Source organism: Bos grunniens, chromosome 26 (genome assembly GCF_055505025.1).
Source record: "Bos grunniens cultivar Pamir isolate PY7600 chromosome 26, Bosgru_T2T1.0, whole genome shotgun sequence".
Lineage (NCBI taxonomy): Eukaryota > Metazoa > Chordata > Mammalia > Artiodactyla > Bovidae > Bos > Bos grunniens.
Window position 1 is genome coordinate 12,761,525 of NC_141190.1, and position 13,201 is coordinate 12,774,725.

The following is a 13,201-nucleotide window of genomic DNA, read 5'->3' on the forward strand; positions in this document are numbered from 1 at the left end:
TCTCCACTCTCAACTTCTGTGGCATTGCCTTCCCCACTTCTTTATCTTAGCCTGCATGGACAGGTACCATCTCTACAGAGTGGCTAGATGATATTCAATCTAAAGAGAAAATGAAACCAATCTAAACCTTGCATTGGAGAGGTCTGGTTTGAATTTTGGCTCTGTTCTTTTAATCAGCTAAAATACTCCAAAAAAGCAACTCAGCCTTCCTGAGCTTTCTATGCCTCATGCATAAGGAAGAGGAAAAGAGTATCTATCTTGTGATTCACTATGACAATTACATGAGAACAGGCATGTAATTAAAGCTTTCACCCCACTTTCTAACAGACATTCATAATATATAGCTGACTTCCTTTCCTCCAAATGCCCTTTTAAAGAAAGGAATGGGCAAATAAGGTGATCCAGTAAGAGAATTAAGAGGATTACAATACAAAGATCTATGAAAGGAAGTAAGACTAGAAGGTGGTTATTTCTACATACAACAGAGCATACAAGCACAGAGCAGGTATATGAGGAATTCATTGGTGTGAGTGGCGGCCGGATCGGAATTGGTGAAATGGTGCTATTAGCGGTGAGAAGAAGACAGAAGCAAGAGAGAATGTTGAAACAGAGTAACTAGAACTTGAAAATGGTTTAGTAAGGGTATGGGATGCTGTGTGTGCTCAGTGTATCTGACTCTTTGTGACCCCATGGACTTACTACAGCCTGCTAGGCTCCTCTGTCCATGGGATTATCCAGGGATAAAGATAAAGGAGGAACTAAAGAAGCTCACTGATTTTCCTGCTAAGATAACAAGCAAAATGGTTAGCCAGTATGTGAGGTAAGCAGATCTCAATCCACTGTAATCCACCCAAGAAGCCTCTGAGATGGATCTTGCTGGGATCACTGATGCTCTCTGGATTCCAAGGACATTTCTCCATTCTCATCATCCCCAACAGCTCTGCAGCCCTCAGTGCACTCACTGCCTCCTTCTTGAAACTTTTTCCTTGGTTCAGTATTACCGCCCTCTCCCAGTTTTCCCAGTCTTCTGCACCCTCTTGCCCACTCCTCTCTACCTCCCCGTCCTCCCCTTGCACACCTTTATGTTCTGAAATTCCACAAGGCTGGGTCCCAACTCTACTTTTCATCTAATTCTAATTTCCTAGTTGTCTTCAACAATTACCAGTTCTTCAAAAATCTCTACTGGCTGATGATCCCCAAATTCAAATCCCCAGCCCAGACTTCCCATGGAGCTCCAAACCCACAAATGCAACTGCCTCCTTCAGGTCTCTATTTTACTATCTCTAAAATATCATACTCACTTCTTTGTTCAACAGACTGTTATAAAATACTCTGTATGGGTCTGGCCCCATCTAGACAGGTCCAAACACATTATCATCTCCACAAACTGAGCCTCCTTCTGTTTCCTCAACTTCATGACTCCACCTAAGGCTGTATGTAGTCCAGAAACCTGGGAATGATCCTTGACTCCTCTTTCATCATCCTGCTCCCAGTTATGAACACACCCTGCCCTATTTTACCTCCTCAGTACCTCTAAAACCTATCCACTTCTGTCTGTCTCCACTGCCCCCACTCTTGAATCACTCTCTCTCCAATGATTACTGCAACGACCTCTAAATTTGCCCTCCACATCTCTTCTCCTTCCTAATCCATTCTCTTCATGCATCCAGGGCAATCTTTTCTTTTAAAAATTTTTAATGTTAATTTATTTCATTGATTAAGTAACATCTTCACATACCTCAACATTTTAAATTAGGTGTATATTAAGAAGTCTTACTTCAAATCCTATTTCCATCCTCCTTACCCTCGTCTCATATAGGTACTACTTTTATTAGAATCCTGTGCACTCCTCTAGCTTTTCTTTGTACAAATGCAAACAAACAGAAATATGTGTTCTTACATGTAAGACAGCATACTGGATACAATATTTTGCATTTTTCACTTTAAAATATCTCCTGGGGATATTTTCACACGGGTGCATTGTGAGCTCCCTCATGTTTTTTCAGAGCTGCATAGCATTCCATTGTACGGCTCTGTCATAGCTTACTTATCCAGTAATCAATAAATAAAGGGCTTCCCTGGTGGCTCAGTGGTAAAGAATTCACCTGCCAATGCAGGAGATACAGGTTTGATTCCTGGGTTGGGAAGATCCCCTGGAGAAGGAAATGGCAGCCCACTCCAGTATTCTTGCCTGGGAAATTCCATGGACAGAGGAGCCTGGTGAGCTATGGACCATGGGGTTGCAAAGAGTCAGACACGACTGAGCAACTGAGCACAAATCAATAAACAATAGGATGAACAAATTCTGATGGTATCAACAACATTACCCACTTTCTACCTGATATCCACACTTCAGAGGTGAACACCCAGGTATATAAAGGATAAAACAATTATAACATCTTGGTGATTCAAACCCTAAAATTTAGTGGCTACCAGTCCTTCAGTTCACCTTTGAAGAAAAGAAAGGATGCTGATGACAAAGGCTGGTGTTCACTCACTCACATGGCATAGAACTGACATTCCTTCCTACTAGCCAAGAACAGCCCCGTTACCTGGAGCCTAGGGCCCACTTCACAAAAACCCTGCAAAGGCTGAGGGTATGTGTCCCTGATGCATCCTTGTAGAAAAGAAAAGAAAACAAGTTTCCTTAATGTACTCCAAGTTGCTGCACTATTTGAATATGAACATCGCTTTACTCCTATGTTAAGAATATCACACATAGCAACCTAAATCCATCAATATTCAAGTTTTTAAAAAGCATATAAAAATATGGCACCTACAGCTTTGGGGAAGACATATGTCTCTCTATTCAATACTTTGAAAACACCATTTCCCCTTAAGTGAATTGTATGGAAAGTTACAAATTCAATTTATTCTACACTCACTTTTCTATTCATTATTGTTGATAATTGTTAATTAATTTGCCCATTTCCATTAATCTTCCCCCAAAGCAATCAGCTAGCAAGTATATTTAATCTTCAAAAGCACATTATGTATGCATATGAATGCATAATTTCAGTGTGTTTTCTTTCTGAACTAAATTGCTTATCTGATCTAGGCCTATCACAAATGTTCATATATTTCCACTGAAATAGAGTAGAATATAAATCAGCATGTACCAAAATGCATTTTCTAGTTTAAAGTTTTAAACATAATCAGCTTCATACGTTAGAACTAACTATAACCAAATCTGTACCTTAAAATAATTATAAGAACAACGAACAAAAGATGTTTTAGAATTATAAAATCAATGATATAATATATTCCAACTTTAAAGTAATTTTAAAAATTAAAGTCTAAAATCCAAAGCAAAAATAAAATAGTAATATCAGAACCAGCTAGCAAAAGACCAAATGCACCAGTGCTTTGAACAAAATGAATAAAACTGAAAATCCCCTTTGTAGACTGTGAAGTAGGAAAGAAATGAAAAGAGAGAAAATATTATATGGAAAGCGCAATAATTTTCTAAGTAAATTAAAACAGAAAACAAAAAATGAAGAAAAGCCCCTTGGTAAGAACCATAAATCATTATATCTTTAAAAACAGTATTTAGAAGAAATCTCAATTGAAAACTGATGATAAAATTAGTATAAAAAAATTCAACAACCTCCTAAATTCAGCGAATATTAAAACAAATTCCTAAAAACAAAACTCTCACATCATAACAGCACAATTTTATTCATATCTACTTAAATACTATAAAATAGCAAATAGGCATCAGGTGTTTGGCTGCTTATTCTCTTAATCCTTTATTCTCATATTTTTAAATAGTTTCTCTTAAAATGGCATTATTCAATAGTTTGAAATAACATTCAGTGCTATAATCTATATGAGCCGTCACAGAGTCTGTTAGCTGTTGTCTTGTCCTAGGATACACAATATGCAGCAGTAAAAGAGACGTTTCCCCTCCTCTTCCTTTCTCCTTTAGCACATTAACCACTAAAAATCCACCACAACTTTAGTCCAGAGGCTATTTTTATTCTTCTCTTCTTCCCTTTAGTCCCATTTTATATGACAAGTCTCTATGCATGCATGCATGTGTGCTAAAGTCACCTCAGTCATGTCTGACTCTGCGACTGTAGCCCATCAGGCTCCTCTGTCCATGGGATTCTCCAGGCAAGAATACTGGAGTGGACTGTCCTGCCCTCCTCAACATGTCTCTTTACACTAAAGCAAAAACCTTCCCAATTAAATATTATAACTGACAAACTTACTTTCTACTTGTGTGGGGAAAGAATTATGTTTATTTTATACATGTGTCTACCCAGAAACCCACTCTGCATTATGTAAGGTTAATGAAATACGGCATATTTTTTCTTTTCTCCCCAGAATGATTATGCTGAAAGAATAAGAAGAGCAAAAATAATTCTGCCTCATGTTTTCACAGCATTTGAATAAAACTGGCTGATATTTACTGAGCATACAGCATGCCAGGCTCTATGATAAGTGCTTACACAGAGCATTGGATTCAGTTCTTACAGCCCTAAATGGTAGGTATTATCCCCATTTTACAAATGAGGAAATTGAGGCTCAAAGAGGTTAACTTACTCTCCCAATGTCACATAATTATTTAATAAGTTCAAAACTGGGTTTCAAACATGGATTTTTCTCCAGATCCTCCTCTTAACCAATATATATACTTTTCTACTGAGTCACTTACAAATCACATCCGTATACCTGGTCTAGTATAATCCCTGTTTCCTGTTTATACTGGAGAATCAATGGAAGTCTTATTGGAAAGAATTTAGAAGACCTGACTCTGACTCAGTATAGGAATTCCCACTTTGAGCATCTCTAGCTTTTAGTTACACTCATATACTGACAGAGAAGTCACAGCTGCTTGAAGCAAACATCTACACTGCTGGATGGTCACAACTGTTTAAAAAGTTCTATTAAGTCCAGGACAAATGTACATTTTTAATGGATTTCCCTCCCCTCCATGGGTGTCATTCTTTTAGAGCAACTAAGACTAATTCTTAATCTTTTCCATATGCTACTGCTAAGTCACTTAGTCATGTCCAACTCTGTGCTACCCCATAGATGGCAGCCCACCAGGCTCTGCCGTCCCTGGGATTCTCCAGGCAAGAACACTGGAGTGGACTGCCATTTCCTTCTCCAGTGCATGAAAGTGAAAAGTAAAAGTGAAGTCTCTCAGTCATGTCTGACTCTTCTCAACCCCATGGACTGCAGCCTACCAGGCTCCTCCGTCCATGGGATTTTCCAGGCAAGAGTACTGGAGTGGGTTGCCATTGCCTTCTCCTTTTCCATATGACACCTATTTAAATAACTATAGCCATTTGTGATCTTTTCACATCTTTCATTTAGTTAGGTCCTTTCCTTTGGAAATGACAGAACCCCAAGCAAAAATCAAGAGTAAGCAAGAAGGCTCGTGTTGAGGTTATGCTTCAGGCATGCCTCAATCCAGAGGCTCAAATGATGTCACCAGAATCTGGGTTCTCTTCAACTCTCATCTCTGTATCCATCAATATGGCTTCATTCTCAAGTTCAGTTATGGCAATATGGCATTCCAGCAGCACCAGGGTTATATTTTGCAAGGATCAATCTGATTCAAAAGTATGTGCTCTCCCCCAGCACACCCAGAAAATATCTGGTTGTATTTTTCTGGCCCAGATCAGTTCACACGTCCCCCCCAGACAAATCATGCAGGCCAGGAAAAACACCCCACTCTGCAGACTGGGGCATCCACTCCACCCAAACAAACATGGAATAAGAATAGGGGTAGGGATAGCTTCCTGGACAAAAATAATAGCTATTCCAGGCATCATGCTTGTTTTAGGTAGAATATGTCAGTTATAACATGACTACAGAAATGAACTCAGGATTTCACATGTGCATGAACTAGCATGGATTACATGAAAAGCGGAATCATTGTTTCACATTTCTGTGCTGTATTTATAATTCAAACTTATACAATGGTAATTGAAGGTATTTTTCCCAAGTCCCAAGTACTCATTTTGTGCTAACTGTGCCTCTAGCCTACTCCTTAGAGAGATTCTACTTATTGTCACTTATTATGACTCCTGTACCTTCATCTGACAGGTTTATAATTTGGAGGCCGTTCACTTGAATTTTATTATAACATAAGACCAGTTAGATACATTTGGCTGCGGAGAAATTTTTTTTCAGAAAAATCATCTCAAAATGGCCGAAACAATGAGAATGATTTATTATCTCCCCAAACAAGAAGTCATGAAGTTGGCTGACTCTGAGATACTTAATTTGCCAGCCTGATGACATCAGTGGGGACTGGGTTTCCTTCCATCCTTTCACTCTGCCATCCTCAGTGTTTGACTCAGCAGCTCCAATGGACAGGGTATGGCAACTGCCAACCCAAGCATCACCCACAAACCAAAATCAGTAGGACTCTGACAAACCGTTTCTTCATGAGCATCTCTTTTTAAGAAATAAAGCATTCCCAGATGGCCTTCTCCACAGCCTTCTGCTCATGGCTTGCCAGCTGTGAACTATATCACGTATTTATCCCTAAACCAGTCACATACAGAAATATGAGACAACCACAAGTGGTTGAGTGAAACATGACCACATGTAGAAGAGGGGGTGCCTGAACAAAATAAGGTTCTTTTAACAAGGAAGAAGAGGGGATGAGCTCTGAGAGGTAGCAGAAACAAGTTAAAATCAATCATACTCTCATCACCCCAGAAACAGATCTGATTAACATTGTGGTGTATCTGCTTCCAGACTTTTTTCTATTTTTGTTGCTTCTCTTAAAAGGTTTTCATTCATTCATTTGCTTGACAAATATTTATTGAAAATCTACTACTTCCCACCTGTGTTCTAGGCATTGGAGATATGGTGGTGATAGAGGCAAGGAAACAGTTGGATACAGCTTCTCAGACAGTGTTAGATGCCAGGTAGCTTAATTAAAAAGGGATAAAGCGCGAGGAGGGTACAGTGGGCAAAGAGAGATGGTAAGGTGAGGGCAGGACTATCTGAGTGGAGTTCTGAGAGAGGTGAGAGTGAGTCACATGAGGATCCAAAGAAGGTGAAGCCTAGATGCAGAGGTTCTGAGACCCCTGTCCATGAGCGCTCGCCATGTCCGAAAGCCAGCCAAAGGACCAGAGTGGCCCCATCATCAGGTGAGTGAGTAGGGGAGATGTAAGTGATACCTCTGGTCAGGAATGAGTCCTTACGGGGCCTGAAAGGTCCTTATGAGGCCTTTGGTTTTATTCTTGGTGAGATGAGAAAGCCTTGGAGAGCTGAGCTGGGGACATGTGGACTGACTTACATTTTGTGATGTTTTCTCAGGCTGCTCTTTGTAGAAGAGACTATGGACACAAAATTCTAGGAAGTAGACTTTTTCAAGAATTTCTGCAGCTTTTTAATGTCTTTTTTTCCCCTGGTTTACAAGAACAACGCTCTAGCTTTCTCTTGTATCTCTGACAGTCTCTTTCAATTTTCTGTTTTAGACCATACCTGGCCAACAGAAATATATGATGAGAGCCACAGATTTAAAGTTTGTAGTAAAAAAAAAGTGAAGTAAAAAGAAACAGATGAGCTTGAATTTAATATTTTACTTAACCCATATTTCCTAAATAAAGTTTCCGCAATTAACTAATACAAAAATTTTAATGAAATATTTCACAAGCTTTTCCTTGTATAAAGTCTTTGAAATCTAATTATATTTTATGCAGACAGCACAGCACAATTCTCACTAACCATGTGTGGTCACTGCTCACCACATTGGACGTGGAAGTTTGGGACAATAGTCTCTACTTGTTCTATATTCCTTTTAATGTATCCCTTATGCTATATCATACCTTTAATATCTGTGGGCTTAATTTCATGAATATTTAAATTTTAAAAGGTCTAGCTAACTTTTGGAGAAGGCAATGGCACCCCACTCCAGTACTCTTGCCTGGAAAATCCCATGGACGGAGGAGTCTGGAAGGCTGCAGTCCATGGGGTCGCTGAGGGTCAGACACGACTGAGCAACTTCACTTTTACTTTTCACTTTCATGCATTGGAGAAGGAAATGGCAACCCACTCCAGTGTTCTTGCCTGGAGAATCCCAGGGACGGGGGAGCCTGGTGGGCTGCCATCTATGGGGTAGCACAGAGTCAGACACTACTGAAGTGACTTAGCTAGCTTAGCTAGCTAACTTTAATACCCTGTATCAGTCAGATATGTTAGGTGGATCTTGTCTCATTCTATTGTCTCTTTAGATTAACTTTTTATTTTCAAATATTTTAATTCAAAAACACACTTATACAATTGACTGCAGGCTAGTAATAGTTCACGATATTTACCTGAAAAAGGCAGAATGAATACTGACAACCTTTATATCCTTTCTGTTCTGTTTTGTTCAGCTGCTCAGTTGTGTCTGACTCTTTGTGACTCCATGGACTGCAGCACGCCAGGCTTCCCTGTCCTTCACTATCCCCTGGAGTTTGTTCAACTTATGTGCATTGAGTTGATGATGCCATCCATCCTTTAATTAATTGGATAAATTTTATTAACCTTAGAAAAGATGTAAATCTGATCTACTTTTTCTTTCTTTTAAGTTTATGTGAGAACTATGTTAATATCCTCACACAGCACAAAACTGCATGCTTCCAAAAGTGCATTCCTAGTCTTTTAAAAATTTGAGTATGGTATTCAGTACATGGTACAGAAGTGGCACATAGAAGGGGATGATCAGTGTGAGATAAAGGACTAAGTGAATATATACAGAGCAGCTCAGAAGGCACCAGGAGCAGCGGGAGGCACACTGCCTTGGGAAATGGAACAGACTCCCATTCGGTGTGAAGATCAACCACCACCAGGAATGACAAACTCAAGTTCCCTGCATGTGTAAATCTAAGAAGCAAAATCTAATGAGATTATGGGAAGTTACCTGATTTTTGGTTTGTTTCTTAGGTGGTATTGTGGTTGTTTGTCCCAGCAAGAAACAGGCATAGCCCAGAGCCCAGAGCATTATAGGCTTCCATATGTCTCACTTTCCTCTCTCTCCTAAGAGTACCGTTGGTTTGAGGGGAAAAAACAAGGACAATCAAAACTCACTTGAAAGGAATAAATATTTACATCTATGACATAGGAGACTTCAAATTTTTAATTTTTAAATTTTTATTTTATAAAATTTTATTTTCATTTTTCGTATTGGAAATATGAGACCCACAGCATTGAAATAATATGAAAAGGTATGAATTCAAAAGTAAAAGTCTCCTTGTCCATTTGTAACCTTAATTTCTAATACTACTCTCCAAAGAAATTTCTGTAACAGTATATTCTTCTTAAAATTATCCATGCATACTATATTCATACATGTTTATATGTAATCTTTTCATAAAAATGAGATTGTACTCTACATATTTTACAACTTGCTTTTTCCCCTTCAACACATACACTGGACATGTCTCTGTCAGTAAATATAAATATACTTCCTTCATTTTAAAGCTGAAGAGCGAGAATAAGGAATTTAAGCCAAATCAATGAGCCAAAACTTTCTGGAATTTCACTTTTAAATATATCTTTCAAAGAGAAAAAGTGTTTAAGACATTCTCTTGCAGAAACAATGAGAAAACTGAGCTCATATTCCACAGAAAAATCAAAAGACCTCAGAAGGGTAATATATGGTCAATACAATGCAACCATTCACCTTTTAACTGAAACTAAGAATCTGAGAAAGTAAGTATTTTACTTTCCCTGAAAAGTGGGTGTGATTCTACCGGGGGAAAAAAAAGAATGATTTCAAATGTCCTTATTTCAAACACAGTTTGGTTACAAGGCCTCTTCTTTTATTTTCTCATAAGCAGAGAATCAGAATGAAAGTCCCTCCCCATCGTTTCCCTGGTGGTGGCTCAGAGGGCAAAGCATCTGTCTACAATGTGGGAAACCCAGGTTCAATTCCTGGGTTGGGAGGATCCCCTGGAGAAGGAAATGGCACCCCACTCCAGTACTCTTGCCTGGAAAACCCCATGGACAGAGTATCCTGGTAGGCTACAGTCCATGGGGTCGCAAAGAGTCGGACACGACTGAGCGACTTCACTTTCACTTTCCCCATCGCTTAAAAGCAATATTCATGCATCAAACTTCACATTTCAAATCAGTCTTTTGCTGGGAAAACTCTCTCAGCAGTTCTTTGCCAACTGTAAGGTTCCTGGCAGAACACTGCCTGTAGCCATAGGGAACACAGACAGCAGTCAAGCTGCAGCCTGCACCTCATTCAAGGACTGTTCCCCCAGGCCAGCTCCCTGCTTTGGGCATGTTCTTCTTTGGTGCCAGACCTCAGCTCTCTCCCTCTTCTGTCTGGGTTGGATCAGACTGCATTCCAGGACCAAGCACTGACCTCTGGCTCTGCTCTGGTTTCCCCTTGGGACGTTGATTCCTGCCATTCACGAGACATCACAAATACAGCAAGGATGGCTTCCTCCCACAACCTGGAAAGGCTCCTGGATACTGGCACTAGCAGATCCATGGCACCTCCAACTCCATACCCATGAGCAGGAGACAATGCACCCATGCCCCACCTCCTTGGGTACCACACTGGCTGCTCTGCTTCTCCACGAGGACACGGAACAGCTTCCAGAGAAGCCAAGTCAGGAATGTGAGGGCAAAGGTCAGGCTGACTGGGGTCACACACAACTTCTAATTCGTAAGCTAGAGTGAGCCATTTTTTAAAATATTTATTTATTTATTTGGCTGCACTGGTTCTTAGTTGTGGTATGCAGGATCTAGTTCCCTGACCAGGGATCAAACTCTGACCCCCTATGTTGGGAGTGCAAATCTTAACCCCAGACCATGAGGAAGGTCCCTAGAGTGGGCCATTTAACCCAAGACTTCATTAACTCACTGATAACATTGGGTTAATGACAGCACTTTCATAATATGGTTAAATAAAATCTTATTTAAAAAGATTAAATAACCCCTATTATTTATTGTGCTTAATAAAGTTCAGTTAGGTAATAACACTATTACTGTGCTCACCACAATGCATGAAGCTTAGTATATGCTTAATAAGTATTAGTGGAAATGACAATAACAATGGTGATGGTGATGATGATAATGATAATGATGAAAACAATGATGACAATGATGATGCTAGACCTCGCCAGAAGACTTTAGAACTACTGGCTTCCTAAATAATTAACACGAAGAGCAAGAAGAGATTAAAAAAAAAAAAAAAAAGCCTTCTTACATGAACAGTGCAAAGAAATAGAGGAAAACAAAGAATGAGAAAGACTAGAGATCTCTTCAAGAAAATTAGAGCTACCAAGGGAACACTTCATGCAAAGATGGGCACAATAAAGGACAGAAACAGCAAGGATCTAACAGAAGAAGAAGAGATTAAGAGATGGCAAGAATATACAGAACTATACAAAGAAGGTCTTATGACCCAGATAACCACGATGGTGTGGGCACTCACCTAGAGCCAGACATCCTGGAATGTAAAGTCAGGTGGGCCATCACTACAAACAAAGCTAGTGGAGGTGATGGAATTCCAGCTGAGCTATTTCAAATCCTAAAAGATGATGCTGTTAAAGTGCTGCACTCAAAATGCCAGCAAATTTGGAAAACTCAGCAATGGCCACAGGACTGGAAGGTCAGTTTTCATTTCAATCCCAAGAAGGACAGTGCCAAATAAGGTTCAAACTACCAGATAATTGCACTCACTTCACATGCTAGCAAGGTAATGTTCAAAATCCTTCGAGCTGAGCCTCAACAGTATGTGAACCAAGAACCTCCAGATGTTCAAGCTGGGTTTAGAAAAGGCAGATGAACCAGAGATCAAATTGTCAACATCCACTGGACCAAAGAAAAAGCAAAAGAGTTCCAGAAAAACATCTAATTCTGCTTCATTGACTACACTAAAGCCTTTGACTGCGTGGATCACAACAACCTGGAAAATTCTTAAAGATATGGGAATACCAGACCACCTTATCTGTCTCCTGAGAAACTTAAATGTAGTTCAAGAAGCAACAGTTAGAACCAGACATGGAACAATGGACTAGTTTAAAACTGGGAAAGGAATACATCAAGGCGGTATATTGTCACTCTGCTTATTTGACTTATATGCAGAGTACAACATGCAAAATGCCAGGCTGAATGAAGCACAAGCTGGAATCAAGGTTGCTGGCAGAAATATTAACAACCTCAGATATGCAGATGAGATACCACTCCAATGGTAGAAAGCAAAGAGGAACTAAAGAGCCTTTTGATGAAGGTAAAAGAGGAGAGTGAAAATGGTGTGAAAAAGCTGCTTAAAACTCAACATTCAAAAAACTAAGATCATGGCACCCAGTTCCCTCACTTCATGGCAAACAGATGGGGAAAAGGTGGAAACAGTGACTGACTTAATTTTCTTGGGCTCCAAAATCACTTCGGACTGTGCCTGAAAGTGAAAGTGAAGTTGCTCAGTCGTGTCCAACTATTTGCGACACCATGGACTGTAGCCCACCAGACTCCTCCATCCATGGAATTTTCCAGGCAAGAGTACTGGAGTGGGTTGCCATTTCCTCCTCCAGGGGATCTTCCTGACCCAGGGATCGAACCCAGATCTCCCACATTGCAAGGCAGATGCTTTACCGTCTAAGCTACAGGGAAGCCCTCGGACTGTGACTTACCTATAACAAACCTAGACAGCACATTAAAAAAACAGAGACATCACTTTGCTGACAAAGGTCCATATAGTCAAACCTATGGTTTTTCCAGTAGCCATGTACAGATGTGAGAGTTGGACCATAAAGAAGGATGAGTGCCAAAGAACTGATGCTTTTGAATTGTGGTGCTGGAGAAGACTCTTGAGAATCCCTTGAACTTCAAGGAGATGAAACTAGTCAATCCTAAAGAAAATCAACCCAGAATACTCATTGGAAGGACTGATGCTGAAGCTGAAGCTCCAATACTTTGGCCAGATACAAAGAGCCGACTTGTTGGAAAAGACCCTGATGCTGGGAAAGATTGAAGGCAGGAGGAGAAGAGGGGTGACAGAAGGTAAGACGGTTCGATGGCATCACCGACTCAATAGACGTGAGTTTGAGAAAACTCCGAGAGAAAGCGAGGGACAGGGAAGCCTGGTGTCATGGCGTCTCAGAGGGTGGGGCATGACTTAGCAACTGAACCACCACAACTAATTAACTCCCTAGAATCATGCCCCATTAACTTTCCTACATATCAAGGAGTGAGATGCCTGGATCCTTCCAGAGAAAGGTACTCTGATAAA

The 13,201-nt window shown here is 40.1% G+C and overlaps 1 protein-coding gene across 3 annotated transcripts in view; it reads right to left on the reverse strand.

The window, feature by feature from the left end:
• HTR7 (5-hydroxytryptamine receptor 7) overlaps positions 1 to 13,201 on the reverse strand; it is a 117,901-nt gene that overhangs the window by 49,835 nt on the left and 54,865 nt on the right. The window lies entirely within an intron of this gene.